Source organism: Falco naumanni, chromosome 12 (genome assembly GCF_017639655.2).
Source record: "Falco naumanni isolate bFalNau1 chromosome 12, bFalNau1.pat, whole genome shotgun sequence".
Classification (NCBI taxonomy): Eukaryota; Metazoa; Chordata; class Aves; order Falconiformes; family Falconidae; genus Falco; species Falco naumanni.
The window spans coordinates 1,090,264-1,117,975 of NC_054065.1; the positions used below are offsets into that span (position 1 = coordinate 1,090,264).

A 27,712-nucleotide genomic window follows, 5' to 3' on the forward strand; every position below is an offset into this window, starting at 1 on the left:
CGACGGACGGCTCTTAAGCCCGGCCGGCCCGGGGCAGCGCCGGAGCGGCTCCCGGCCCGGGCCGAACCCCGCGGCCCCCGCCTGTAAGTACCTGCCCGCTCCCCCTGCCGTGCTCGGGCCGCAACTCTCCGCGCCCCTGCCCGTGCCCGTGCGTCTCCCCCCAGATAAGCCGCCCCCCGGGCAGCGCGACGGCTGCGGAACCGAGCCCGACGGCGCGGACTCGTCGGCAGGAGCCGGGAAACCCCTCGCCCGGCCCGGACCCCCGCGGGGGGCGGCTGCCAGCCGGGGCAAGGCAGCGGGCCGGGCCCGGCCCTGGGGGGACGGCGGGACCCTCGCGAGACTGATGCTTCGTTGCGGTTGGCTTTGGGGGTCTTTTGGTTGGCGGCGTTTGGGGTTTTTTTTGGTCGTTGTTCGTTTGTTCGTTGGTTTTGAGACAACGAAATGCTCCCTCGGGGTTGCCCGTGGCCATGGCTGGGGCCGGGGCACACGCGGGACGCACTCCCCCCGCCCCGGGCTGCAGCGGGTCCCGCGGCAGGAGCCGGCCCCGTCGGGGGGCAGCGGCCGGGCCGCCTCCTGCCCGTGCCCCGCCGCTGCCGGCGCGACGGGGAGAGCGGAGCGGGCTCTTCGACGGGAGTAGCCGGACCCCGCGACCAGAGCTTCCCCTTCCCCCCCCTCCGGGCCGGGGCTCCGCGGGGCAGGCCGGGCAGACGCGACGGGGTGGCCGGGCGGCGCGGACGTGCGGGGCGGTGGGCAGCGCTCCGCGACACGCCGCTGTGTGCCTATGCATCCGGGCGGGCCCCGCAGCAGCCCGCAGCTCCCGCACAAAGCCGCGGCGCTCGTTCGGAGGGGCCGCTCGCAGCCCCCGACCTGCCCGCGCCCCCGGGGCTGCCCTGCGCTCTCTGGCGCTGCTCGCTCCGCGCAGGGTGCGGGCCGGGGTGCCCTGGGGGCCGGGGTGCCCTGGGGTGCCAGCCCCCCCGCACAGCCCCGTGCACCCACCCGGCCGCAGTCCTTCCCAGCGGGGACCAGCAGAGCTGCGCTTTCCCCGAAAAGAGAGAAAATTCCGTGCGTGCGATAAGCACCGCAGTGCCCGGGCCGTCCTGGGAGGCTCTGGCTGCCCTCCCCGTGGCCCACTCCGGGGGGGCCGAGCCCCATTTTGGGGAGCCAGGGATGTCCCGCACCTCGGGAACAGAGCTTTGCCTTCCTGTCTCCGAACACCATCCTTTCCCTGACACCTTCGGTGAGAACTGCTGGGCAAAGCACCTCCCAGTACCGGGGTGATTATCAAAGAAACACAAAAGATAAAAAATCGGAGAGGGAGGGAGCAGTTCTGCTTCTTAAACCTTGTGCTCCCCCCTGCATGCTGAAGGTCGGCAGCAGTTAAACAAGGTCAGATCTCCGCACGCGCTGCTGCTTCTGCTCACCTCGAAACTCCCACTCCCCACAATTTTACCTGCAACGCTTTATTCAGCTGCAATTTTCCCACAGTCCAGGCGGAATTCCTGGCACCCGCGTTAATTTTTCCTGTGTTTGTGTGTCCCATCTGCCCCCTCCCTGCTTCAAAAAAATGCTTTAAAATGCCCTCGGTGGCTGCCCGCCGTCAGGCTGTGCGGAGGGCCAGCTGCCACTCCTGTGGCTGGAGGTGACCCACCAGTGAGACCCCGCTGCCTGCCAGGGCACCCTGGGGGGCACGGCATTGCCTGTCCGCCCTGGGGGATGGGGCCCTGTGGCCGGGCCCCCACTGCCTGTGCCCGCCGTGTTTCCCCGTGGAACGGCTGCGCTGCACGTGCTGCTGAGCATCTCCGAGCTCAGCTTTTCCTTTGCCGGAGTCTTCCTCGAAAGGCAGACAGTTATGCTTTGATTTGATTATTTTTATTTTTTTTTTCCTGAAGAGAGTTTTCTGTCCCTTTTGGAGCTGTCCCTGACTCCTTTCTGGGAGTCACACGCCAGGAAGGGGCTGCGGAAAACTCTGTCCTCCCTGGACTTAGAGGTGCCCTTTTCTTGTCAGGGCAGGGGATGGGGACCGCGCCTGAGCCCCCCAGCCAGGCAGGAGGAGGGAGGGGAACCCCGGTCAGCCTTGCAGGGGAACAGTCCTGGGGTTAGCCCGCAGCTTGGCAAAGGACCCCGTGCAGCCCCATCCCCGTGCAGGGGAGACCCACGGGAAGGGGACGGCTGGATGGAGTCTGGCTGGGAGAGGCAGAGCATCCATGGGGTTCCCGCTCGTCTCTGGGGCGGGGGGAGGCTGCTCCGGGTACCGCGGGAATGATTCCTGCAGGCTGCTGGGGCAGGGAGGAGGTTTGGGATCCCAGTGAGGCCTCAGGGCTGCTTTGGTAACACACCGGGCAGGGTAAGGCGAAGGGGTGAGCAGGGCTGGCCCCGTGCACGTGAGTCCGGCAGGCGTGACCTGGGGTTCTGGGATCTGGCCTGCAGCAGGTGATCCAAAGGGACCTGAGCGATGGGCATGGCTCCGACCCCTGCGGCCTCCGCTTGCACACAAGGTGGCTGCTGGGGGACTCTGCACACGGGGGTACGCAACGGGGCTGCCCCGAGGAGCGCAGCCGAGGGAGGCTGAAGCGGGCAGGAAAGGGCTCTGAATGCAACAGCCGCAGCGGAGCACCCACGCGAGGGGCTGGGATGAGGAGCCACACGGTTCTCGCCAGCGACGGGGCTGGGACAGGCTCTCGAGGTCTGCGGTGGGTCCATGGGGCTGCAGCAGGGACTGGCCCAGGCCTCCTGCCCGCTGGCTCCTCCACAGAGCCTGGGAGACTCCTCGCCCCCAGATCCCTGGGGGCAGAGGCCGCTTCTCCCTGCATCCCCTTGCAAAGCCAACAGGGAAGCACAGCCTGGGGGGAGCAGAAAGAAACACCACTGACGAAATTCCTCGTGTTTATTTTGCACAGAAAACATCGCTGAATTTTTCCCGCATCAGTAGCATGATTTTTATATATATATATATAAAAAAAGCATAGCACGTCAGTGAAGGCTTTCCTCCTTTCTTAAACCGGGCATTGCAACTTTCCTGAAATTGAGCCTTTTGGCAGGGTCAGCATCAAACACTTGGTCCCCATAGAGATGAAGTATCAAGGTGATATTTTCCTTTTGCACTTTTACTCTAGCAGAAACTGAACACGCTCCTTTGTTCCAGTTCAACTTCAGTGACTGGGTTTTCTGGCAGGGAGATGTTTCATTTTGTTAGTGTGCTGGACTGGTGGTAAAGAAAATCCTATTGTTACAGCGAATGTTTCACCAAAAAATCCCTTAAAATCATCCTTATTTGCAGAATGTGTATTTTTCTGACTTAATCAGTCATTACCTGGAAGTGCCATACAAAAACGGACCATGTCCATCCATAGCCTGGGAAGATCGAACTGAAGATTTCAAGCAAAGTAGTTTCAAAAACAGGTTTTAAAAAAAGACGTGGCAAATGCAATAAGGCTGACAGTGATAGGAAAGAACCTACCAAGAAGTCAAACCATTAGGTTTTAATTTTTTTGAATTATGTTCCTAGCTTCTTGATTACACACCTTCCACAGAAGGTCATCTTTATTTGAAGCTGTAGGAGTGCAGATGTTATTTCAGAGATCAGTTTGTCTTTCTGATAATAATGACATATTTTGGCCGCGCGGTGCTCATTTCCACACGTAAGTTGTTCTTGCTGGTTGAGACTGCCTATTACAGTAAAGATATTGACCTTGGCAAGACACAATTGACATATAGATAGAGGCTGATTTTTTTTTTTTACTTTTTCAATAATCCAGTATAAATGCTAATTTATTTCTGTGGCAGCTTGCCTAAAAGCAATAGTTTCATCTAAATAGTCAGCGATAGTCACTCATTGCCCAGTTACAGTGTTGTGATCGCAGTTGATGGCAGTTTGCCTTGGTTCGGCTCTTACCAATAATTTGCACAGATTAAAAGGGTCTTGGAAATGGAGGCTTAAAGAATTGCTTTCTAAAGACGTTGTTAGATTGAAAAAGGAACCTGGGGTTTCCAGTGCACTCTAAAATCATTTCCACATAAACCCCAGATTTAGTAGTTTTGAATGTCACTAAATGGGCTGTTCACAGGGAAAGGAAGATATTTATGTGGCATAAAGAGGTCTCTGCTCTGGCTGCAGGTGTTGGGCTTGCTGCCTGTGCCCGGGGGTGCATGTCTCCCTTTCCAGGGGAAATCAAGCGCCTAGAAAGTAATTGTGGGCAGGAGTTAGTGGCTGGGCTGTTTGCTCAGCGAGGGTCGGTGCTTGCCAGCAGGAACACCCGGCGGTGCCACCGCAGGGATTCCTTAGGAACTTTGGGTTCCTGTCACCCTGCCCTGCTGTAAGCGGTGATGATTGCTGTCAGACGGTTACCCTTTCAGTGTTTTTCCTTGTGGCTGTAGGTTTCCCTTGTGCCACTTTTTTTTGGGGGGGAAAACCCTTAAACCACTAAACATATTGGCCTTCTCAAAACTTCCCTGAATGTCACACTTGCCAGATGGGTATTTTTCCTTGTGGCTTTTTTTCCAGAGGAGCCTTTCATGCCCTTTTCCCAGCATCTGTGGCAGGCAGGGTGTCTGCAGTGCCTTGGGCTGAAATTACCACCCCACCCCCGAGCCCCCGGCTGCCAGCCCCATTGCCTGCTGCACTGTGCAGCCTGGCAGAGCAAGGACAGGTTTATCTGGCTGGCTGTGCCTGCCCCGTCCTCGCTGGTGGCTTGGGGCAGTGCCTACCCCATCGCCTGGGTGGGTGCTGGCCGTGCCCTTGAGGGAGCCCATGAGGGTTCATCCCTCCTCTGCCCTCGATGCCCAGGCACACGGATGCTGCGGTTGGGTGCATTAAAGCTTTTGCAGTCGCCTTTTGGAAGGAAACTCTTCCTGTAGCCGTTGACCGTGCTGTTGATTTGGGGTGGGGGTGGGCGGGGGGTGAGTGAAAATCCTAGCAGTCCTTTTAGATTTTCTTCCAAATCGCTGGAGAAGATGCTGAGCCACACAAGACCCCTCCAGAAACACCCTGTGGATTGGCAGTGGGTGCAGCTATCATCTGAGGTCACTTGCTGGTCCTGTTGACGAGGGTGACATTGATTTCGTCTGGCGCTGATTCTGTGTTCAGCGAACCCCCTGGGCCTGGGTTACACGACACCGGCAGCGGCCGCCGCTGCACTGAGTAACGGCAGCCTCGCTCACCCCGGTGGGTTTTGCACACTCACGGGCACCGACTGCTGCCAGCTGCCGACCCGTGCGCTTCTGGGCGGCTGTTGTGCCCTGCGTGGAGCCCCCTGGGGCCAGCAGCCTGCGGGGGGGCCGGGGCGAGCACAGCAGCTCGCACAGCTGGGGGCTGTGAGCAAGAGCCTCCACCGACTCCTGCATTTATGAAGGCTCGTGGGCAGCGAGGGGCTCCCCGGGGGCTGCACCTCTTCTGCCTTGCCTGGTGGTGCGGGGCTTCTGCGGCCGTGGGAGTACAAGCCCATTTTTCTCCTGCCTGTGGAAGGGGATGTTTCCAGCTACAGACATCCCAGGTAAATGTCTTGTGAGCGCAGATCTGGCTGGAGAGTTTTTTGGCAAGAGAAAGGTGGTGGTGCACGGTGATGGGAACAGAGCTGTCTCCTGCGGGGCTCCCCAGTGTGGGGAACGTTGGTCCTCCCAGTTTGGTGGGGTGCTTTTACTGTTTCCTTAATTGTTGATGCAGGAGAAAATATTCTAATGCTGTGTGAGGGTGACATCTTGTCCAGCTTTTCCTCAAATAACAGAACGTAAATATTTATTTGGCATCCCAGCCTTTTCTGCAAGGTTCACTGAACCCTGCACCGCTCTGGCTAGCCGCGGGCTCGTGCTGCCACCGGCTCCTTTGTGCTGTGCTGCAGCCTCCTGGCCAACTTCCCCTTCTCTCTTTGTTGATACGGTTTTCTTTTATTCCGTATTGTTTTCCCTTCCTTTTTAATTAGTAGGCTTGAATAATGAGGCTGGCTCTCCCTGTCACTGCGGTGGGTGAGGCGCGGTGATTTCTCTGTGAGGGAACACCAGTGAAATCTGGGCTCCTGAGCTGCCGCTCGGGTTATTTTTCTGTTGCTCTTTAAAATTTCCTCCCGGTGCATGTTGCCAGTAACAGCTTCTGGCTTTGGAAGTGGAGCCCTTTCACGCGGGACGTGCCTGTTTGTCCCACCATTGTACCTGGCCTGTGCTTAGTGCTGGCAGAGGGACTATCGAACGCCCTCGTGCTCCTGGGCAGCCTAACTAGATGCTGCACAGCCTGCCAGGGCTCTGTTCTACTTCTGTGACATTTGGGGTGAATTTTATTAATGCCTCTCCTGTCCTGCTCTGTCATCCAGGAGAGACCTTTCTGCTGATGTGGGGGCTGCCCAAACCCACGTGGCTCCTTCCCCCTGTCAAAGAAGGCTCAGTGTTTCCCCCAGTCCCCCTTACTCAAGTATTTTACTGATTTCAGTGCTCATTTTTTGTTTCCCCATACCCGTTCTCTCCTGTGCCTGAGTTGGTGAGCTGAGGTCTCCGGCCGGTCTGACCCCATGGCTGGTTTGCAAAGCTCTGACCCCCAGCTGGTACTGGTGTTTGCCCCAGCAGCTGCTGGGCCCTTGCCTGCCCGAGGGTGAGGGTTTGGCAGCGGTGCGCTGCTTTCCTTTCCGGAGGCCGGGCTCTCCGGGAGCGCAGGAAAGCCCTCCCATGCTGGTCTATGCACGTTGGGGAATCCACGGTGCAAACAGTGTATTTAGCAAATGGTACAAACTGTTCTATGTTAACAGGGAGGATTAAAGAGTCAAAGGCTGCAGGCATCCAGCCTGGATAGCAGGTGGAGAAGTTAGTCTTCAGGGCAGGGCTGGCTCTATGCAAAGCCCCAGATAGACATTTATCAACACATGGGTTTTCTTTGGGAGGGGGGGGAGGAGAGGAAACCCACCTCTGTATTCATTCAGTGATAACTGATTTCTTTTGTTGGCATCCTTATGTCAGCACGTGGTCAAGATGACTCTTTTGGTTAGATTTAGATGCAGTGTGAGGAAATCGCAAAGTAGAGAGGCTTCATGAAGGATCCTCTCCATTACCTTTCAAGTCAGAATAATATTCCTTGTGCAATTAGAAGTAACCATAGTTACTCAGAGCCATGGCTCTGGGAAGCCAAGCAGAGCAAGGTGGCAACCAGAGCAGGGAGAAAACATCTCTTTTTGGAGGGAGAGTTCCTGTGCAAGTACTCCATGGAGCAGGTGCGTGTCTGATGGGCAGCATGGCTGCAGGACCTGGCATGGGGACGTGGCTCGTTTCCCAGTGATCTGGAGAACCTGGTCCGTGGGGCGTCACTCACCAGCAGTGCAGGTGTGGGTGCTGGTGTTAAATGGTGCTCACTGTGAAGCTGGGCTTTGAGGATGTTTGTTCCCTGTTAACTGCTGGTGGAGGGAGGGCTCACCTCATCTGGTCTGACGGAGTGAAGGGGAGCTGAGGAGAAGCTCCAGCTCGTCCCACCTAAGAGAGGAGGATGCGGCCATTTCCACAGGGCAGTGTGGGCATGTGAGGTGAAGCTGCCTGCCTGGTGGCAGTGGGGGTTTGGCTGTTTGGGGAGATGAGCATTATACTCGGATCATTGCTGACTGATGAAAGTGGTGGGTAAAAGTATTAGAAATACTGTCCTCTCTCCCTGGTCCCTCATCGTGCGTTTACACTGGAGGGGGCATGTGGTGAGGTTTGCATGCAGCAGAGCAGACCCCCAGGGCAGCTTCAGGGCTGTCCCCTGCAAGGAGGAAGCTGGAGACCAGCTGTGGCTGAGCTTTCATGGCTGGGATAGACCTGCAGGAGCTGTGGTGCGGCAGCCAGCTCTGCTGCTGGATCACCTCAAGCCAGGACCTTGCGTAGGGCACTTGAGCTTGCATGTGGCTTGCTGGCACCCAAGTTGGCTTTCCCGACTCGGCTGCCTGTGGCATCTGTGTGTCGGTCCCCAGGGTTGCTGGTGTTGGACAATGACTGGCAGGTGTGCTTCCTGTGATGGGAGGGCTGGAATATGCAGAGTAAAAGAACAAATATTCTCCAGTAATGAGGAGGGGATAATGGAGCCACCAGACAGACATTTTTCTAAAGAAGAAATCATATCTGAGCTTTCTCTTTCAATTAAATTACGCTGAGGGAAGCCAATGCATGTAGGGTGACTTACGGTATTGGCTATTGGGAATCAAGAGGCAACACTTGAAATTAATTAAGCAAACTGAGCTTGGGTCTGAATGCTGTCACGTGGACTGGGCGGAGCTGGGCTGGCATGGGAGGGGGTGGCAGCTAGTGGCGGGGTGCAAGGTGGTCTTTGGCTGGGAGAGGGAGTCTGTGTGCCCTGGTCACCTCATTTCTCTGCCCTCTTGTGCAGAGGGAGGCTTCTCGATGCCTCCTTGGGGGTGTCCAGGCTGTCTGACAGTCTGTGATGTGAGTGGGATTTTTCAGACCTCATGGAGGACCACAAACCCTAGTGAAAAATCAATGGGATTCACACCCCAAATGGGGAGGTAGGTCCTGCAAGGGCATCGGGCGCTCTGGGCTGCCAACTTGTGCCGCTGGACCACTCCAATGCACCCAGAGCATACATGCACTCTGCAGCTGGGTACTGACTCCTCTTTGTCTTGGTGGGTGCCTGTCAGCATCTCCAGGGACTGAAATAGCGTTATAAATCCTGCTGGAGTGAAACCAGTTCTGGTTTGAGCACTGGGCAGCCACGTTACCATTCTCTGCTGAGCTGCCCTGCCTGGCTCAGCCAGGAGGAGCAGCTCGGTTACACCACTGCCTGCAGAGGGTTAGCCTCTTGCCCGGGGCTGGCAGGGGCCATGTAGGCCTTCTGTAAGTATGATTTATATATCCAGTGCATCTGTACTTCAGCATCTTGTGGCTCTCTGTGCATATGGAAGCTTGAGGGGCAGCCTGGGGGGGTGATGATCCAAATCCCAGAGAGCAGAGCCGGGCAGCAAACAGCTGCAGCTGGAAATAACGGGCCAGGTCAAGACTGAGTCAGGAGGGTTGGTTAAACTGGCTTTGAGAATGATGTGAACCTGGAGGACGCCAGTTCTCCTCTCAGATGAGCAAGTAGTGGTAAAAGGCACTCTGGAAAGCCACTGGCCACATTCCATCCATAGAAGCCCCCATGGCTGTAGCCACCTTTGCCTAGATCCGAAGCTGCTGCACAGGGGTTTGCCTTTGGGGTTCAAAAGGCTGTAGCAGGGCGAGTGCCCTGATGCCTTCCCAGCTCCTGGGACAGGCTGCAGCATCCCCGGCAGTGGTGTCCCCAGGCTGAACTCCACGATGTGCTGTACCCCAGTGGCCCATGGCCATAACCCAGCCGTTATCTCCTGGGTCTCACCTGCAGGAGGTGGCACTTTGAGGGAAAACCAGTGGAAAATGTTGCGGGTTTGAAATGCTGAAATAGGCCATCGACAGGCCGGGCATGTTAGAGCAGCGGGGGCAAGGGAAGGAAAAGTTTGGTACTTGAGCAAAGCATCCAAGCAAATGTTTAAGAAGTGCTGGCCTCTTCCAGATTGTGCTAATAAAAAACTTAATTAAGGTAAAAAAAGAGGAAACATAAGTTAAGGACCTTCTCTGCTATGTGTTTTCTTATCCTCAAGGCTATCCTCTTTTTCATGCCCTGGGTTATGCTCCAGTTCTTTGTTTTCTTCCCTTGCTGCTGCACATTCTGTGCAGGCTCTGACCCATAAATATCACAGGTTTCCTGGTGGTGTTTGTCACCATGGAGTTGCAGTCTGCAAAGTAATAGTAGTATTTAAAAAAAAAAAAAATATCCCAAACCTTAAAAAGCAGCATCACCTTCCATAGCCAGCAAAGCAGAGCAGATGGCAACAGTGGCACCGCTGCCCGTGATGCTCTGGGGACGGGTGCCTGTGTCAGAAGGGCTTCGTTTCCCTGTTTGCTCTTTACCCTTGAAGATCTCCTGCAGGTGGAGGGAGAAGAGTGGAGCCGTGGGTGCCTGGGCACCGCACGTGAAAGGAGCAACAAACACCTGTAAGTTTCCCCCCTTATGTTTTTTTTTCTGCAGGATCCTGCTCTGCTCCAGAGTCCTTGGGCTGTTCAGGGTGGGAACCATGCCTGGTCATTTCGTTTTTAGGGTGGGAACTGTCTGGGCTGCTCCATCGTGCCTTGTAGGCTCCGGAGGGCTGGTCCAGAGCCTACAGTGGGGTGCGAGGTGCCCGGTGCTGGGCACCAAGTACGGGTGAGCTGTTCCTCTGCGCCTGCAAGCGCTGGGCATGGCCGCTCAAGGGGCGAGGGTAGGGCTGAGTGTCGTCTTTGGGGGGTTCTTGGGTTTCAGCTCTTGCCAAGAGCCAATCTTGATGATTTTTAATTTGTTCTTCTTCAAGTCTTGTTGCGTGTCTGGTGGAAGGCACTGGGTTTGACCCGAATCTAAAACCCCCCATCTGCACTTCTCCATGGGGGTGCGGGTCATTCTGCATGCTGATGAGCACCTTCTCCATCTGGGATTGCTGCCCCTGCAAGGATTTTGAAGGCTTCGTGTCTATGTGCAAAAAAAACCAGCTGTGCCTTCGTATCTACCCCATGCAAGGTGTGAACCGTGTTGCGAGAGGTGCTGGGAAGCTGGCTGATGTCATGGCTTTGCTCACTAAACATACAGAAACAAAATGTTCCGATGGGTGTTGGGGAAAGGCAGGACCAGCCTTACCCCTGGGGAAAGCAGCAGGCTTTGGGGTGGTGCAGACCAGCCCCAGGACCCTGTGGCGGTGCTGGGGGTCCAGCAGCAGATCGCTGCCCAGTGTGAGCTTCCCCTGCAGGTGGCCAACGGCACGAGGGTGGGTGATGACACATTATTCCTCTGATTCCAGCTGCGCTTACTGCGAAGGGATGGTGATGTGGGGCCCCGTTCTGTGGTCCCTGGCATACAAAATCCCCAGCAGCATCCCTGCCAGGGCAGGCTCACACAGCCAGTGCATGCTGGTGTGGGGGTCCTGTCGCTTGAATATTTATAGCACCTTTGCTGTGTTCATTCTAGCATTAAACTGCTAATTAATTATGACATTTGTACTACTTCATTTTTCACTGTGAATCTGCAGAACCTGGCAGGCAGTTAATTAGCTCTCTCTATGCAAAGGATACTAAGGAGAAATAATTGCTTGAGGAATCATCATCGCATTCTTTCAGAAAGGTCTTACCTGTGAGCTGGCTTAAAGCTTGCTAGATTTGCACTTTGAAAGATGCCTCTGTCAAAGGCCAATCCTTTGGAAGAGAGATTTGAAGGAAGAGGTTATCTCAGAGATGTGGCTCAGTGGGTGTTTTTTAGTGCTTGTAAGTCCAAGGGAAATCAATTATCTAAACAACTCCCGTTCTGGAATGGATTTCTTTATTCTTTTCTAAATATGTACTCATCTTTGTCTTCGTATTGATGTGTACAGCCAACAAACCTGAGATTGCAGGAGGTGATCTGTTCTTCTCTGGGTTTCTCACAGCTATTGCCTGGGGAAGGGTGAGGGGCTTCCCCATCATCTTTTCTTTTTATTTTTTTTTTAATGGAGCTGTGGGGGAATGGTGCTTTCAAACAGTCCCTGATTTCAGACGCCTGTCTTCTCTTCCCAAATGTGTCTTGGCCTCATAAATACAAAACCTGTCTGAGCCCCCTGAGGAATTTGGGGCTGTTGCAGAAAGTGCTTGTGGGCTGATGGTTACAGTGCGTCCTGCCTGTAAGGTTGCCCCAGTTTTCAGATCTTGCTGCTTTTGGGGGGCATTTATCAAAAAAAAAAAAACACCCCAGCCCTCAGAGGGTTGAGCAGCACATCGGGGGTCTCTATCAAATCAGCTGTCTAATGTAGCTTTGGTTTTTTTTATGGCCCCTCTGGCATGCCAGGCATTGCTCTCTGTATTTGCTGGCAGCTTCTATAACAAGAAGAGGTCTGCGACCACCACAGGCTCCTTGGGATAAGGAGCAGGTTTTTATTTTTGGGCAACAAAGACAACCAAGAAAACAGAATAATGAAAATGGTATTTGTGCCTAGAGGGATAAATGGGCATTTTCTTAAACAGATTGAAACTTACAGCAGGTACATTTGCCCTCAGCACTCCCTTTGAGAAACTTGTTTTATTAGCAGATAGTTACATGTTGGGGTTACAGACGGAGCATTACAGTAATGGAGTTGACATCTATATAATGGAGTTGACATTTTCTTGAAAAGGAAAAAGAAAAAACCTTAACAGAGTTCCTCTCCCTCCCACTTTCTTTATTTCCTTATTTCGCTGTCATCAATTGCAATAAGACACACCAACTTTGAACAGCTGTTGATGCTGGCAATTTAATAAAATTTCATACAACGGTAGGTGCTTCAGGAATGTTAGCGGGACTAATCAGTCTGCTGTAAACTTGAACTTTGCGGAGAAATCAAGGCAATAGCTTGTTCAACAGCAAATCATAACAATTTGAATCAATTCTTGCCAGCACTTTCTTGTTAACTGTTATGCACTGTCTCGGCTTCCAGTTTGTGTTTGATGCTTTTAGCAAGAAGTTCAGAATAGGGATCTCTTCCTACAGGACAAAGCTGCTTTTCTAAGCCAGCTGATATATGCTTTGCTCTGCTGGGGCCGGAGATTGACTCTCTATCATTTTTGCATTGAACCGAGCTGGGGCATAAAGAAAATTCTTTGCACGCCAGATTCATTAGAGCAGGTTTAGGGTAAGAGGGACAAACAAGCCCATCTGGCTTACAAAGATGAAAGAAGATGCCAGAGCAAAATGCCAACTGGATTGCAGATTGGGGTGGGGAAAAGATAAGGGATGGAAACACAACAGCATCTTTGAGCCCACAAGAAGCATTGATGAAGCTTAGACGTTGATCTCCAGGAGTTTTGCAATTCCCAAATTAACTCGTGACAACTGAGTAGGTGGCTACAGCTACACTGTCACTAAATGGCTATAAAATGTGACTCTTCCTCGCTGTGGAAGATGAGCCATTCAGGTCTTTGTGTCTCTGATTTGGGTGATTAAGAAATGGAAGTGAGCCGCAGTTCTCCCTTCTGGTTGATCGTCTTGGCCTTCACTTGTTCTGGGTGTAGCAATAGGATCATTTAGGAAAAACAAAAGCTCTCTGCTCCCAAAATGCTTTTCAGAAGTAATACCCTTTTAATTAACAAAAGTTACAAGTCCTTTGTTGGCTTCTGCTCCTCCCTATGTACTGTAATTTAAGACACCTCTTGCCTTTTTTTTTTTTTCTGATAACTTGGGTTACTACAGCTCATTGACATTTGTATTTCTAATGTAATAATCAAATGCTAAAATACAGAGATTACATTTGGATTGACACATTCAGTTCTTAAACCCTGAAAGTAATTATCTTTTCTCATGTACGATGAAATGAAAATATTATTGTATTAACCATTAGCAGCTCTATTGTCTGAAAGTCGGCCAGTGCAGACTTGCAATGCCACCCACTGCTTCTGTAGACTTAAACCTCAAGAGTTTTCCCAGAGCTGGAAACTTTCTGGGGAGCTGTGGGTGATGCTCATTCAGGGACCATGACATAAGCAACACACAGCTCTTCCCAGCAGGTGATAATCGGCTCGGGTATAATGAAATGCTCATGAAGTGATGAGGCTGTTGAAGACTTCGTGGCTGAACACGTAGCTGAGGTCCAGTTAGCTCCACTCCTGACACCTAATTTATGGAAAACTTTTTGGAGCTGTGCAGCTGAACTGCAAGCCCCTCAAGACACCCCAGGTTGCCCGGGGTGAGGCTTGACCATAGCTGCAGCTGCTTCTTGACCTGCTGAACTCCGAACCGCTGTGCAGATGAGCCATTAAACCTTTCAAGAGCTTCTTGCAAATTCGTGTAAGATGGAGAGAAGGAGGTTGCGTGTGTGGCGAGGCTGGGGCTGTTCCCAGCTGCTGCCCACCTGGCAGCACAGCCCTGCTCGTGCCATGGTGTGTGGAGCAGCCTGTCCCCAGCCCGGGGGGAGACCGGGGAGGGACACCTGGCCACTGCTACAGCACGAGCCCCACACTGCAGAGATCCAGTGTCTCGCTCTGGGCTGTGAGTAGCTGTTGTATTTCCACATACGAGTAGTATTTTAATTCCTGAGCCAAAGTCTATCTGAACAAAGAGAAAATCCTGTGCTGGTCCTTGCTGGCTGCTTGCATGGGCAAGCATTCGGTTCACCTCTGCAATCACAGCTGCTGCTCGTGCAAGCCAGAGGTGTGGGACTGAGCTTAAATCGGGCTTTAAGTTCTGGCTGTGCAAGGCTTGACCCGGCCGGCTGTTCCTGAGCGCCCTTGTGCATTGGCAGCTCTCACACTGCTTGAAAACAAAAAGCTGTTGGACTTTATACTGTGCTTGAAATGGACACGGGCGCTGGCTTTCGTGGTGGGTAAATAACCCAAGCAGTTTTCTTGCCAAGTAGGTTCCATTCCCTGTGAGTTATTACCAGGGGAGGAGAGGAGCTGGCATCACTTCTCTCCATTGCAAGGGGATTACTGGGGTGTCCGGAGGTGAGAATCCGGGCTGATTTGTAATACATTTGCACAAACATAAGACTTTCTAAACTGTGCTGAGATGTTCTTTGTTTCCAAGATCCAGCATGTTTCAGCCAATGTGATTTTTACCACATAGCTGTGAAAACCACAAGAGTGGAAATCCTTCAAGGGTTTCACCCCCAACAGTAATCTATACTTGATAGTACAATACACAATTGCAGTTTGAAAATGTGATGGTGATCCATGGAGACCTATTGCAAGGCTTCTAGAAAAAGCTTCAAACATCATCTTTAATTACCTAGTGCTGTGAAGTTAGAATTTCAAACCCTCCGCCAGCACGTTCCCACGGCCTTGTAAGAGGCAGGGATAAAGCTGCAAGTCCTTGTTGGCACCTACTGATGCGTGGTGGTGATTAGGTTTGCTCTCATCAGTGGGATCCTGTGTCGGTGCCTGCTGGGTGCCCAGTGGGTGCTGTCCTTGGGTGCTGTTCAGTGAACGGCTGCGGCTCGTCCCCCTCCACAGGGGAAGACATCCACAGCGTCAAAACGTAAGAATGATATCGATGTAGCCCGGTCTGTCGTGGTCCAGCCAGTGTTTTGGCTGTCAGCCTGAAAGGCTGGTGCTAACCAGGGCTTGCTGTTTGGGCAGCTCTAGATCGTCCTTGGCTGCAGCTGGAACGTCGCAGCGAAGGTGGTGATGGCAGGACTGTGCGTATTGCTGGGGGTGAACGGCCCCAGGAGCAGCACCCCGGCCAAAGGGGTAGGTACCTTTTTATACAGAGGCAAATGCTGCTTTTCTTATTCCCTTCCATCAATCTGAAAGGGAAATCCCTGAAAAAAAAAACCACCATGATTGCCTATCTTGGGAGGGGCTCTCAGGTGAGGGTTACCCATATCCTTATCCAAAGGGCACTCTGAGCCAATCTAGACCTCCTGGAGCAGGCAGCTGGAGACTGGGCTCGTTGGGCATCTGCAAGAGCTTTATCAGCACCAGGAACTGACAGTATTAACTGGCCATCTGCTTCAGAACTGAGGGAAAAAAGTGTTTCAGCCCTTACACTTTCTAATGTAGAGCAAAGCCTTAAAACTAGGGGAATGCTTTGAGCACTGCATGCGCAGACTTTAGCTGCTGCCCAGCACACCCCACATCAGCCTGTATTGCCTGCTTTAAAAATCGCAGTTGAATTCCTTGGGTTTCTTGGCAAGCCTGGCTGAACAGTTGGGATTTGGCTGCTGCCGCTCTGGGTGCGTAGGGCAGGCGAGGGGTCTGTGCACGGGGCGATCCCGTGGTGTGTGCCGGGCAGGCAACGTTTCAGGTGGCTGCCTGCCTATTCCGCCCGTGCTTCCCAGGGTGAAGCATAACTGCCGTCCCAGGTGGGAAAGGGCCTCGAAGGAAGGTAGGAAAACATCTTTCTGGAGCCCAAGCTAGCAAGCGTGGTCCGGCTCTCCGGGCATCTGGCTCTCCACTTGAGTCCCTGCAAAATGGGGATGTGATCAAGGCACAGCGAGTATGCTTCAGAAAGCATTTGATGCAGGGAAATTGCACAAGTTGATAAAAAAGTTGATAACGGTGTGTGTCTGAAGTGGAACTTAAGCTAACTGCTGAAAATACTTTGAAAAGCACTGACCACAATTAAGTACTTAATCAGGAGAGAGCTGCAATTTTCTGAGGCTCAAAGTACAAAAATCATGAAGTACAGATCCAGAGATATGAAGGAAAATGTCTCTTTGGCAATTAAGATCCATTCTGCTCAAAGGCTGGAAACGGTATCACTGAATTACTTTTGTTGCACAGTTGATACACTAAATTATCTAAAATGTAAACCATTGTGCCTAAAATGCCACTCAATGAGTAAAACAGCTTCTCCTGTTCAACTGTTACTCAGCAGATTGGCTTCTGATCATATCTGCTTTCCCTTCTTCAAAATAATGCTTTAAATCAACTTTTTCCTCCGCCAGGAAATGAAGCGCTAGCTGGAAGGACCCGTGTGAGCACACCAAGGGTAAGAGCTTTTTCAGGAACTCTTCTGTCTGCACATGGATGCAATGCCTACCCCAGGGCTGACGTACAAAGCCCCTGAGGAAGGCGTTGGTGGTCCCACAGGAGAAAAGTACTGGGGTACCTGCCCCACGGCTTCTTTGCAGGTATCGTTTGGAGGCTGGCTCATCCTCTGTGCTTCACCCAGCAGGTGAGTGTGCGTTGGCTTTCTCCCCCTTTATTGGGTGTACTGCCGTGTGATGCAGTGGCCAATGCAGGCATCCAAGCCAGTGATGTGGGTGGTGAAGAAGCCAAATCTCCATCCATGCGATGCTGAGAGGTCAGCGGGGAAGTCTGGGTGGGTGCAGCCTCCTGACCCACAGTTCCCTGCTGCAGGTAAAGGGGGTGGTTGCTGTTGCCCACCACAGGAGCCCAGCAATGCTTGAACCCCCGTGGATCACCCCTGATAACGCAGCGAAGGAAGAGGAGCCTGTGTGGCCTCTGGAGATGGACATGCTGTCTCCCAGCCTGTGGTTTTGGAGAGGCTGGACTTACCCGGCACGTGAGGGGATTGACTCGCTGCATGAAAGCCAACGTGTTTGTCTTGCAGGCATCTGCTAGAAGGAGGGGGTCCTAGCTTCTGTGGGTGGCTGCAGTCAAGGTCCCAGGCTGGACTTCATTCTTGAGGAACCTCTTTGGTGGAGGGTGGAGCTGATGCTAAGAGGAAGGTGCTGTCCGAAGTACTCCACAGCTGTGCTGCTAGCAGGTATCGGCAGGAGGAGCCTGCCTACAAACCCACCTTGTCAAGGGCTGGAGAGAAGATAAATTTATGCTGCTTCAGACCTGGCAGCAAACACCATGGTTCTCTGGCCAACAACAGGAGAAGATGATGTGGTGCCTTCAAGTGGCACCAGAGCGCTGGCACAGGTAGGTCAGTCAGTCACATGTGGGTTATGGTGGTGGAGGAAGTGCACTGTGCTCACATCAGACGTGGTACGTGCTGCCACCAGCCAGAAGAGAACTGGCTTCAAGGGACACCGTGCTTAAACGGCCTCCAGGCGCCTGTCCTCTCCCTTGTGTCACAGCCACGGCTGGAATCTGCCAGTGATGGGTCCATGGGGAAAAATGGCTCTGCTAAAGGCAGGGACGTGTACCCCTTGCCCTCGCTTCACACCGTGTGAAGGGCCTTGTGAGGGTGGCTTGGGAGGAGCCTCTGCTCACAGCACAAGTGCCAGCCAGGGCGCTGGAAGCAGGTCTGACTGGGCACCCGGGGCACTGGTGCGGGCCACCGGTCAGGAGGACACGCGGTGTTACCGGGAAGGCACGTTCCCTCTGCTCTGTTTTATTTCTTCTCCCTCCCGGGTGAGCTGTGGCAATGACACAAGTGCGAACCCCGCTGTGTTGCGTGAGTGTCTCTTACCCTTTGTAACCCCAAGGTATTGATGGCAGATCTGCAGTAAGTACCGCTGGAAGTATTGTGCTGCAACTGCTGCTATTTCCACTTATTTTAAACTTGATTATAGATGATGTTGTAGAGTTTTATTGTTGATGTTATTTTTTTACATCTGTGACTTGTCAGAACTCCCTGTTACATGTCCAAGTGCCAATAAGCCTGAAGCCTATATCCATCAGTCACTTCTTGCAGCTTGTCTTCCTTTTGAGAACCTGATTCAGTGTCTCCTGAAGTCAATGTGAGTCTTTCCATTGATTCCAGTGGATGTCAAGTCAAGCTCTTCTTTTGACTGAGATGGCAGGCACTGTCTTTGAATTGGCTTTGAGTGTCATACACCTAGTGTGATGAGGCCCTTATTCATCTTGGGGCCTCTAAGAGCTATATTAACAATGACGGTGAAGTCATCTTAAATTCAGATGAAACCCTTGTACCACACCACATCTTACTTTTTGTTTGTGGAGGAGCATAAACAAAGCTAGGACTACTATAGCTGCCCGTTACCTCTTTCGAGAGCTCTGTGTTTGTGTGTAGGCAATTTAGGAGGTGGGAGAAGACTTGAGTGGCACGTATTATTTCTTAGACTGACAAGTTTGATAAACAGTTTGGCAAATTATTTAGTTGTATGTATTTTTAGCTACTCTGGTGTTCCAAAGCTTTATGAAGCAGCGCAGTGTTACACTGACACAGCCTATAGAGGAGTTAAGGGTAGCTTTTATGCTCTGATGACTAACATGCTGCAGCCAGATGGAATGGTATAAATCTCTTCTTACACACAACCAAGCCAAAACAAATATTATGCAATGATTAAGTGGCAACCCAAACAGAAGCAGGCGTCCTGTGGGCTGAAACAGGAAATCTTGGGTTACAAAACTCAAGATATGTTAATTTAATTTGATTATATATTTGATGGCTATCTGAAGTGGCCCATGAATAATTGATGAAAACTAGAAAAGCTGTTGTTTGCCTTTAAAAGCAAGCTGAAGAAAGTAGAAACTGAACACTTAAGAACAAAATTATTGCTTGCATGAGTCGTATGAGAGGTCCCCACAGCCTACCACTGTCCCTGGCAGTGACCAGTAGCAGAGGCTGATGGAAGAGTGTACGTGGAATTCTCCCTATTTGGCTGCATTAATGGCTCATCATAAATTAAGGACCGTCGTGTTCAGTCTACCCATGCCATGTAAATAACTGACTCGCGCTCACAGGGATATGCCTGCAGGTTGGGGAGCTGGTGGAGCCCCGGTACCCCCATGTCAGAAGGCAGCAAGCGTTGCTGATGGGATCCTCCATCCCTCGCGCAGGCTGTAGGCAGCCAAGCCGAGGGTATCTGACAGCTTTGGTGCCTGCAGCGTTCTCCGCAGAGGGCTGAGTCCTGCCAACACACGGTTGAACTCGCATCTTACCCAGCAAACTCCGAACAGCCACGTAGTGCGAACAGAAGGGTTGGTTAGCCCCCTCCACTCCCGGCTCTTGGAGAAGGGGAGGAAACAAGTTTTGTGGGTGTTTCTGGCAAGGGGTTACTCTGTGGTGCCGTTCTCCTCTGCACTGGGATTGACAAAGGCCTTCCTTGTTAAGGAGGAGGGCTGTGCTTCCTGATTGCTTTTTGATCTGTTCTGCAGGCTTTGAGAAAAATCTTTTAAATATGGGTGCGGGGCGGGGGGGGTGTAACACAGATGATCTTTACCCTGCGAAGGTTGTTTACCCTGCTCTTGGGATCCCAAAAGACATGGTGAGAGCCACAGTCGCATCAGCACAGTGACAGCCAAGAAACCAGCTCTTGAGGGTGACCCCAAGCCCTGCTCTGCCATTGCTCTGGAGGAGGAACAACAGAGTTCTTCAGCTCCTCTGTGGCCAAGCTAGAACCTCCTGAAACCCAGGTAGGTGCTGCTTTCTGCACTGACCTGATGTCACCAGAGTGTGAGCAGAGGGTGACATTGGGTCTAAGCTTCTCATGCTTTGGGTAGCTGAGTGTCTTTCCCAAAGATTCAATGATCTAGACTTTGGTGGTGGTGCTAGTGAAAACCAGGTCCTTTGCATTTCCAAAATCTTTGTCTCTAACAGGTGCAAAGACCCATTTGCTTCATTTTCTGAATTATGTTTAATATTAATCTCAATGACGCATGCCCAAATAACGACCGTGTGAGTGGGAGCTGTGATGGCAGAGCTGCACTCACCTGATGAGCTGTTCTTAGCCTGAGCTGGTCCCACATCCCCTCCCAGCACCTCCAGCACCTGCAGCCAGCTCTGTGTGCCGGGTGCTTGGTCACCTCCACCAGCAGCACAAAGCTGGCCCCTGGCCAGGCGCCTTCCCCCTGTCCGAGGAAGGATGCTTGGCAAGTAACGAGTCAGACTGATGCACGCAGTGAATATGATTTGAGGCCAAGAAGGCAGATCGCACCCCGTGGAAAGCTGGAGACCCAGCAAGGGTCAGATGTCAGCACTTTACCTGAAGAATTGAAGAAAGTGTGGCATGTTTTTTCTCGCAGTGAAACTGCGTTGCTCAGCTGCAGAGCAAACGGCACGACCGAAGGCTACACATCCTTACTTAGCAAGGAGAGGGCTGAAATGAAAGGGGTTACCTGGCAGTGACCTCTTGCTATTGTAAGAGGTAGTAAACAAGGTGAAGGTAGAATAGGGAAGATGGGTAAATAGGCCTCCTTAAAATAAAATAAGCATCAAACTTTTATTTGTCTGGGCCTCTAAAGGAGCACAATAACCAGAGGCGCGTGGGGAGGGCAGGAAGCATTATTTACTCCAGGAAACGATCATGAATTATACAGAAAGTTGTCCAGGAGCTCCACCGGCACTGTGACCTGTGATGATCTGTAAAGAAGAGAGCACGTTGGTACCAGTTTGCTCGCAGCTGAAACAAGTGTTACACCCCACGGGCTCAGAGGGAGAGATGCCAGGTTCGCTGAAGATCTGACCTCAGCAGTAACGGAGAGGTAAAAGCAAGTAGATGGAGAACAAAAGCCTGTCTTTTAGCATACTTTAAAGTCCTTAACCCAGATACAAGGCATGGCTATAAATGAAAAGGCAGCCCTAGAATTTTAGTTTAAGCTAAACAAAATGGACTGGTTGTGGAAAAACAGTCTTATCTTGTTTACTGCCAAGCTTCAGCTTTACGTTTGAGCTGAAAGGAGGATAAAGTTTAACAGTGGTTACTTTTAGGCTCCTATCTGAATACTTGAACAATGGTTATAGCTGAATGGAGAGTCTAGACTAATTTAGGAGGGGTTATGACAGCAGTAAAAAAAAACAGATTATGTGTTAGGCCAGATGGCTTAAAATACGCCATTGAGTTGATTTATTCCTTTACAGATGCTGGAGTGTCCAGAAAAAATATTTTTCCAAAGTTTAAGTCTTCCTAAAGTAAAAAGCATTCTTTAATGAGGTTAATGGGTATCTTCAGGCTCCTGCCTCCATCAGCAGAAGGTGGACCTGTACATACCAGTATAGATGGAGCTTGGCGTTCATGTGCCTTTTGCTGAAGCATTTTCCTGGTGATGATATGCCACCACTGTAATCCTTTTCTGCTTTGAATCCCCTCTGAAAATGTATGCTCACGCTGAAGACAAAGTAATAACTTTTCGATTATGTGTGCCAACTGGCAGTCACTAATTTGCTACTGACTTGTTCCAGAATAAGTTTGGACAGGCCAGATTTTGACCAGCTCTCTGTCAAATTGGACCACACAGCGCTCAGGCTGCAGTTTAAAGATCAGGTGGTTGTTGTTATTTACAGGTTACAACCAGAAAAGTATGTGGTTCAAGAGAAATGGAGAAGGAAAAACGATCCTGAATGTCCTGGACTGCAAAAAGGCAAAATAACTTCCAATGTTACCATTCCTCTGTCATGGATTCATTTTTGTAATCCATCTATTTTTTGTGGATTTATTTTTCCCAAGTATCTACATTGAAAGGGGGGTGCGTAGTCGCTGTCTGTGGGCAGTACCCAGCACAAAATGCATAAGGAGTGTTTGGATGTCCACTGGTACAGACTGGGTGGCCGTACCTTCGCTTCTCCTTCCCTCCTCCGTCAGCTTGATTTGTTCTTTGTTGACTCTGGGCTGAGTTTTGTTTTTGCCTTGTTCTGAAACACTTACCTTAAGAGATCCAAAATACAACAAGCTGGGGATGTTTCAGTTGCTGTGTTTTTCCATAATATGGAGGTTTAAGTGGCCTTACTTGAGAGGGACGAATCAAGTAGTCTTCTGAAAAATGCAGCAAACAGCTGCTATCCAAAGTCACTGCTAATTGATAACATTGAATTCTCTTTTGTAGTGGATTTTCATCCAGCTGTTACCTAACTCTGAGAGGGACCATCAAAGGCAAGTTCTGCATTTATCCGTCACTTCAAAAAGCAACCCATAAGCATGAGTGAGTTTTTCTTTTGACCTCTAAAGCCTTTGTCTTTAGAAATCAGTGGCAAGAATTTCATGAACCTAATGAATTGTCATCCTGGATGAAATGCTGCTGTGGCAGGAGTAAATTAATGAGATGTCTAGCACTGCTAGCACCCCTTTCCTTGTCATTTTTAAATGTGGATGTAAATTCACGCACGTCACACACATGAGTGCATACAGATTTAGACTGTTGGTGGTCATGATGGATGAGCATGCGAAGGCAGCATCAGTGGGGCTGAGGACCTGTGAGAGTGGAATGGATGGCAGTGAAGAGCTTGGGCTGGCTTCTGGCAGAGCCAAGGTTTCCCTCTGACATCTCTAACAGTTGCTGGAAGGCGCTGAAGATGCGGTTACCTGGCACGCACGTGTAAGCAGTGTGCAAGAGGGAAAGGGCTGGTGTGATGTTCCCTTGATCTGTGTTCTGAAGCAGCCTCTAAAATCACTGGTACCTGCCTTTCCTTCCCCACCTATCATCGTGGTACCGTAGCGTGAAGGTGATGGGTCTGTGTAGCCACTGCCCCCTCCACCTGGGAGGAAGGCCAGAATTCCAGAAATCTTCAGATATGCGTGATGTGTGCTGAGCTCTGTGTATGTCTTGGCAGAGGCAGTGTCTCATCTTGCTTCTACAGCAAAGTAAGGTCGGGTTAGAAGTAACTTGCATGTAAATGGGTCTTCTAGGATTGCTCCATGGGCTGTGGTTTCACACCTGGTTCAGTTGTGGGGCTACAATATGCTTTTAACCAGGTCCTTACATTGCTGGCTTATGTTAATATATCTGGGGAAATAAACTCAAGGGCTGCTTTATTTGAAAGTCAGTGTTTCGGGCTGATTCCTGCCATGTTTTCTGAACTACACGTTGTTTCTGTTTGTGCAGAGGTTGAGGAAGGGAAGCTGCACCATGGACCAGACTTTCTCAGCCACTGGAGTGATTACAGAAGCAGAAGTGTAAAGGAGAGGAAGAGGAACGAGCAAACCCAACGGCCGCAGCACGACCCGAGCTCCCTTAGCTGATGAGCCAGGGGAGCCGCCGCTGCAGATCACTGGGGACCACACGCCGGGGGGGGGGTGGTGAGGGGGACAGCCTGTGCCCAGGCACCAGGGGGACGTTTTCTGGAGAGCCTGTCTCTCCTGTTACATGTGCCGCAGGCGGCTCTTCAGTCCCACGCCACTGCCGTCACAGTCACCTGGCTCTGCACCCCCCAGCAGCACTGTGCCCCTCCGGCTGGCTGAGCACGGGGCAGGGCAGAACTGTGCCAGAGAGGGTCGGGGATCTGTGTTACCCTGTGAGACACGATGCCTCCTCCATGGTGAAGCAGAGGATGAAGACTGGGCTGAGCCTCGGATAGAGAAGATATGAGGGACTTAAGGCCACTTACATCAGAAGTGTATTGATGCCAAGTTACTTGGTCTGGTCTTGAGTGACAAATCACATGTGTGTTAATCTTTTTTTTAGGAGTCACCAACCCAGGCTTTTGCAGGACAACTTTCACTGAACAAGGAGGGGGAAAAATGTCTGAATAAGAAAATAGCTGGAAGATCCATGACTGGGAAAGCTTTCCAGCAAAATATTATTTTTTTTCAGTCTTGGACATGAGATGAACTCTTATCCTGCAATGCTTCTTTCCTGCAAGGTGTCATACAACACATGCCACAGGTCACGGGGAGAGCAGCTCTTGTGTGCTGCTCGCAACCCACAGGTCCCAGTCAGCCTTGGTGAGGGCTCACAGCAGCAGCGTGACTGAAGGCCTGGGGGGACACAGCCCCTGCTATGGCCTCTGGGGTGGCACTGAAATGATGCTCTGGTGGCCTGGGGAAGAAGCAGGGACTCTCCTGGTAGTTTGGTGCTGTAGAGCACGCTTCCCAGCAATGGTCACCAGCCCAGTTCAGTTTACTAGTATAGATACAACCTTAGATGCTGAAAGGATCCTGTATTTAAGTCCCCCAGACCTCCCCCATCCTATATGCTCCATGTGGTCAGAATAGGATTTGGTATGTTAAGGTGCTTGAATTCTTTGTGTTTGTTTCTCTAAGTTAGATTGGTATACTTTTTTTGTTGTTCTTTGCACTAAAAAAAAATATCTTGGAATACATGTACACTTTTAAAAACTGTTCTTCCCTTAAATAGTTCAGCCTGTTTGACCAGACCTGGGCTGTGGTGGTGATAATATGATTTTACACAATTTATTCTAAGCAGCTTTGCTTGCAGTTTTTATCTCACGGATAACTTTCTTCCTGAAATGGTGCTAAACCCCATGAAATACAGCAGATCTCTATGCAGAATCAAGTGAACCTGCAACAATTGAAGGCAAGTTTGTCTGAGCTCTTGGATTTTTACATCACAGCTTGAATGTTTTCTGTTGATAGCATTGATGTGATTTCTAGCAGTTAAATCCCAAATATTTAAGTGGAACAGAGCTTATTATGTATACCCTACTTACCTCAAACTGCTCAAACTTTGAGTAAAACAATAAAGTATATTAAACATTAAAATGGAGATGTGATAACTCATCTTTTAAATTACTTTTGCCTTATGTATAAAACTTTTTTTAAAGATTTTATTGTCAGATTTGTGTGCCAGTATGTTCTTGCGGTGCCTCGAGGGAACTGCATGTTGATGCTGGTTTTATCCGTGGGACAGACTCTCTGAGCCCTGTGGAACACACGGTCAGCCTGGGAGCCTGCAGGAAGGAAGGATGCTGCACCGTTAACTATAACCCACCCTTCAGGCTGAACTCCATTGTTTTCCAGCCAAATGCTTGTCCTTTGCAGCTGGAGCATCACAGGTGCTCTGAACCTGCTGGGCATCCAAATGTTTTTTTTGGGGGGGACCAACCTGTCCCAGCGAGGAAGGGAGGGAGAAGGGGCGGGGGGCCTACCTGAAAGGACCGGGGGAGCCGAAGGGGAGGTCCCTCCTGTCCAGCCCCCTGGGGCCAGCCGGTGTGGGCAGCAGGAAGGAACCTGAGGCAGTGAGGTGGTGTTAGAGGCTCCGTCTGAAGCCTTTTAGGTTGGGAAGGTAGTGGTGACAGCCACCCCCCCGGTAAGGTCTGAGCCCCCAGGAGCGGCAGAAGAACAAATGCTGGAGTGTTGCCCCAGGTAAGTGGCTGTGCAAAGTGGGAGCAGTGTTGCGTGGGGAGGGAGCATGGGGGGGTGCACCTCCAGTGGGTGATGGGCAGTGGGGTTGTCACCCCAATGACCCTAGCCATCCAGTTGGTTCTGTTTGTTTCTAGGTGCTCTTATATGTGTGCCCATGTATGTGCACATTAAAAAAAAAACAAACTGTTGGTTCTTCATATGTAAAAAAAGTATCATTAACTAATGCTGCTGTGCAAAACCCAGCAAATTTGCTGTCACTGGGTGGTGAATCTGCTGAATGAAAGTCTTGCTGTTTACTCAGTTAAATGCAAAATTTAACGGTGCATCACCTGGTAAGAAATAAACACAGAATGGATCAGCCTGTGAAGCAAAATAGATCTTTCCGGAGCTGGGAATGGGTTATCTCCTGGGGAAGAAATAGAAATCCCTGGTTTCGAGAGTGCTGGTTGCACTCTCAAAAAAGTGAGCAGTGCCAGGCCTTTCTTCTCACGCTTTACTTAAGTGAGGGCTGATTTTGTTTCTCCTGAAGCATTTCCTAGCAGGGTCACTGTAAGGTGGGGTGAGCATGCAACACTGCTCTCAGGAATGAGAGCTGGCACTTCTCCAGAACTGATTAATTTTTTAATTTTTTTTTTTTGTTACAAAGGTGTCCTAACTCCCTCACTATGAGCTTTAAGTTTCTGCTTAGATACTTTCAAATGCCAGAAGTGGAGACAAAGCCATAGCCTGGACTCTTGATTTTGACACAAACTGTGAGTGTTGGCATTCTTTTAAAGCTAATGCAACACACCAAATAGCACGGCAGGGGAACAAAGCTCAGCTGAGCATCCCTGTGGCTATTGCACGGCGTGGTAGGCTATCTGCTGCTGGGGGGGGGACACTTCCTAGAGGCTGCCGTTTATTTGGCCTTTTCCAAAGCACTTTGGGTTGGGTCATGCAAAAAAAAAGGGATATCCTCAAGCACCTACCTGCCATGCTTAGATGACTCACTCGCTACCTTCAAGGGTGCAAGTTGTAAGTGCCCCCAGCGCATTCAAAAGCAGTAAGGCAGCTGTAGCCATCCCCATGCCTGCCCATACTCTGGCTTTATGCAGAGGTGGGAAGAGATGGAGTGCTGGGAGGAAACTGCACGTGTCACAGCATTTCAGCGAGCTGAAGGTGAAGCAATACCCTTACTGGATAGTTGGTTTGTCCTTCTGGTGCAGTTGATACTCGTACTTACATAAAACAGGTCAATGCTTTGTACCAGACCCTGTACTGCCTCCCCAAAAGGTGGGTTCCTAGGTCTCGAGGGTCTGCTTGACACCTGTAGCTGCTGGGGGCAGAAGAGGCAGCAGGAGTCCCCACTTCTCTGGTGTCTTGCCCCACATAAGGATTGGGGGACAGATATTTTCACGTCATGACTTTGCACCTTGAGCTCTGTGCTGTACTTCGAAGTGGTGGCTGGGGACCCCTGCGTGCAGGGCCGAGGATGCTCCCCGCCGCAGCGGGGAAAGGCAGGGTGCTGGCGGGACCCCTGGAGCGCTCCCTGTCCATCCGTCCTGTCGGTGCAGCTGCCGTGTCACAGGGGGCGTGGGGGGACCCTTCCCCGGGTCGATGCTGTGCTGAAGGGTCTCGGTCGCCATCGGGACCCCTGCGGCAGGGGGGTGTGGGGGGGGTGACGGCACGTCCCTTATCCGGCAGCGCCCCCGTGCGGCCGCCCGCCGCCATGACCCGACGGGGGGGCGGTCGGGGACCGGTGCCCAGCGCCTCGGCTCCCGCGGGTTCCCCCCGCCCCGGCCCCGGGGGAGCGCGGAGAGGGAGCGGGTCTCCGCGCCGGGCTGCGCGGGGCACTGCTGCCTCCCTGCGGTCGCTGCCCCGGGGAGGGGGGAGGGATAAAATACATTCCTACCGCTGCAGAAAGCGATAAACCCCTAAATTGTTTCTTTTGGGAGCGGCGGGGGGAGGGGGGGGCGGCGTATAGCGGTGGGACGTTTCGCTGGGGAAGGGCTGCGGGGCTTTATTGGGCGATGCGGGCAGGATAAGGGGAGGTGATGGTGCGGGAAGGGTAAGGGGAGGAGATGCGGCCCAGAGCACCGTGTTTCTGAAGCCACAAGTGCACGTTTCCTGAAACACCGCCCAGGGCCGTGTCTCGCCGCCCCGCCACTCCAGCCGCCCCGGGCACGTCGCAGGGGTGGGGGGCGGTCCCCCTGTGTCCCCCCGCAGCCCTTCCTCACCGGCTCCTTAATAAACACCGCCGAGAATTGCCCTTATACTCTGTAAATATTGGATTAGCTTTTCATTGACCAGCTCTCTTGAAAAGACCCGAAAAATCCACACCGGTTCCAAACTAAGCCAAACAGTCAATAGGTGACGAA

At 51.7% G+C, this 27,712-nt stretch overlaps 1 long non-coding RNA gene across 4 annotated transcripts; it reads left to right on the forward strand.

The window, feature by feature from the left end:
- LOC121096390 lies at positions 1-24,752 on the forward strand. 4 transcript variants are annotated; one of them, XR_005830480.1, is made up of 7 exons: positions 1-83; positions 16,386-16,429; positions 16,572-16,615; positions 17,015-17,331; positions 19,551-19,734; positions 22,141-22,236; positions 23,137-24,752. It is a non-coding gene; the product is annotated as an uncharacterized LOC121096390 (long non-coding RNA). The 4 variants fall into 4 exon arrangements; XR_005830478.1 differs by having other exon boundaries at positions 16,386-16,615; XR_005830479.1 differs by lacking the exon at positions 16,572-16,615.
- The last annotated feature ends 2,960 nt before the right edge of the window (positions 24,753-27,712 follow it).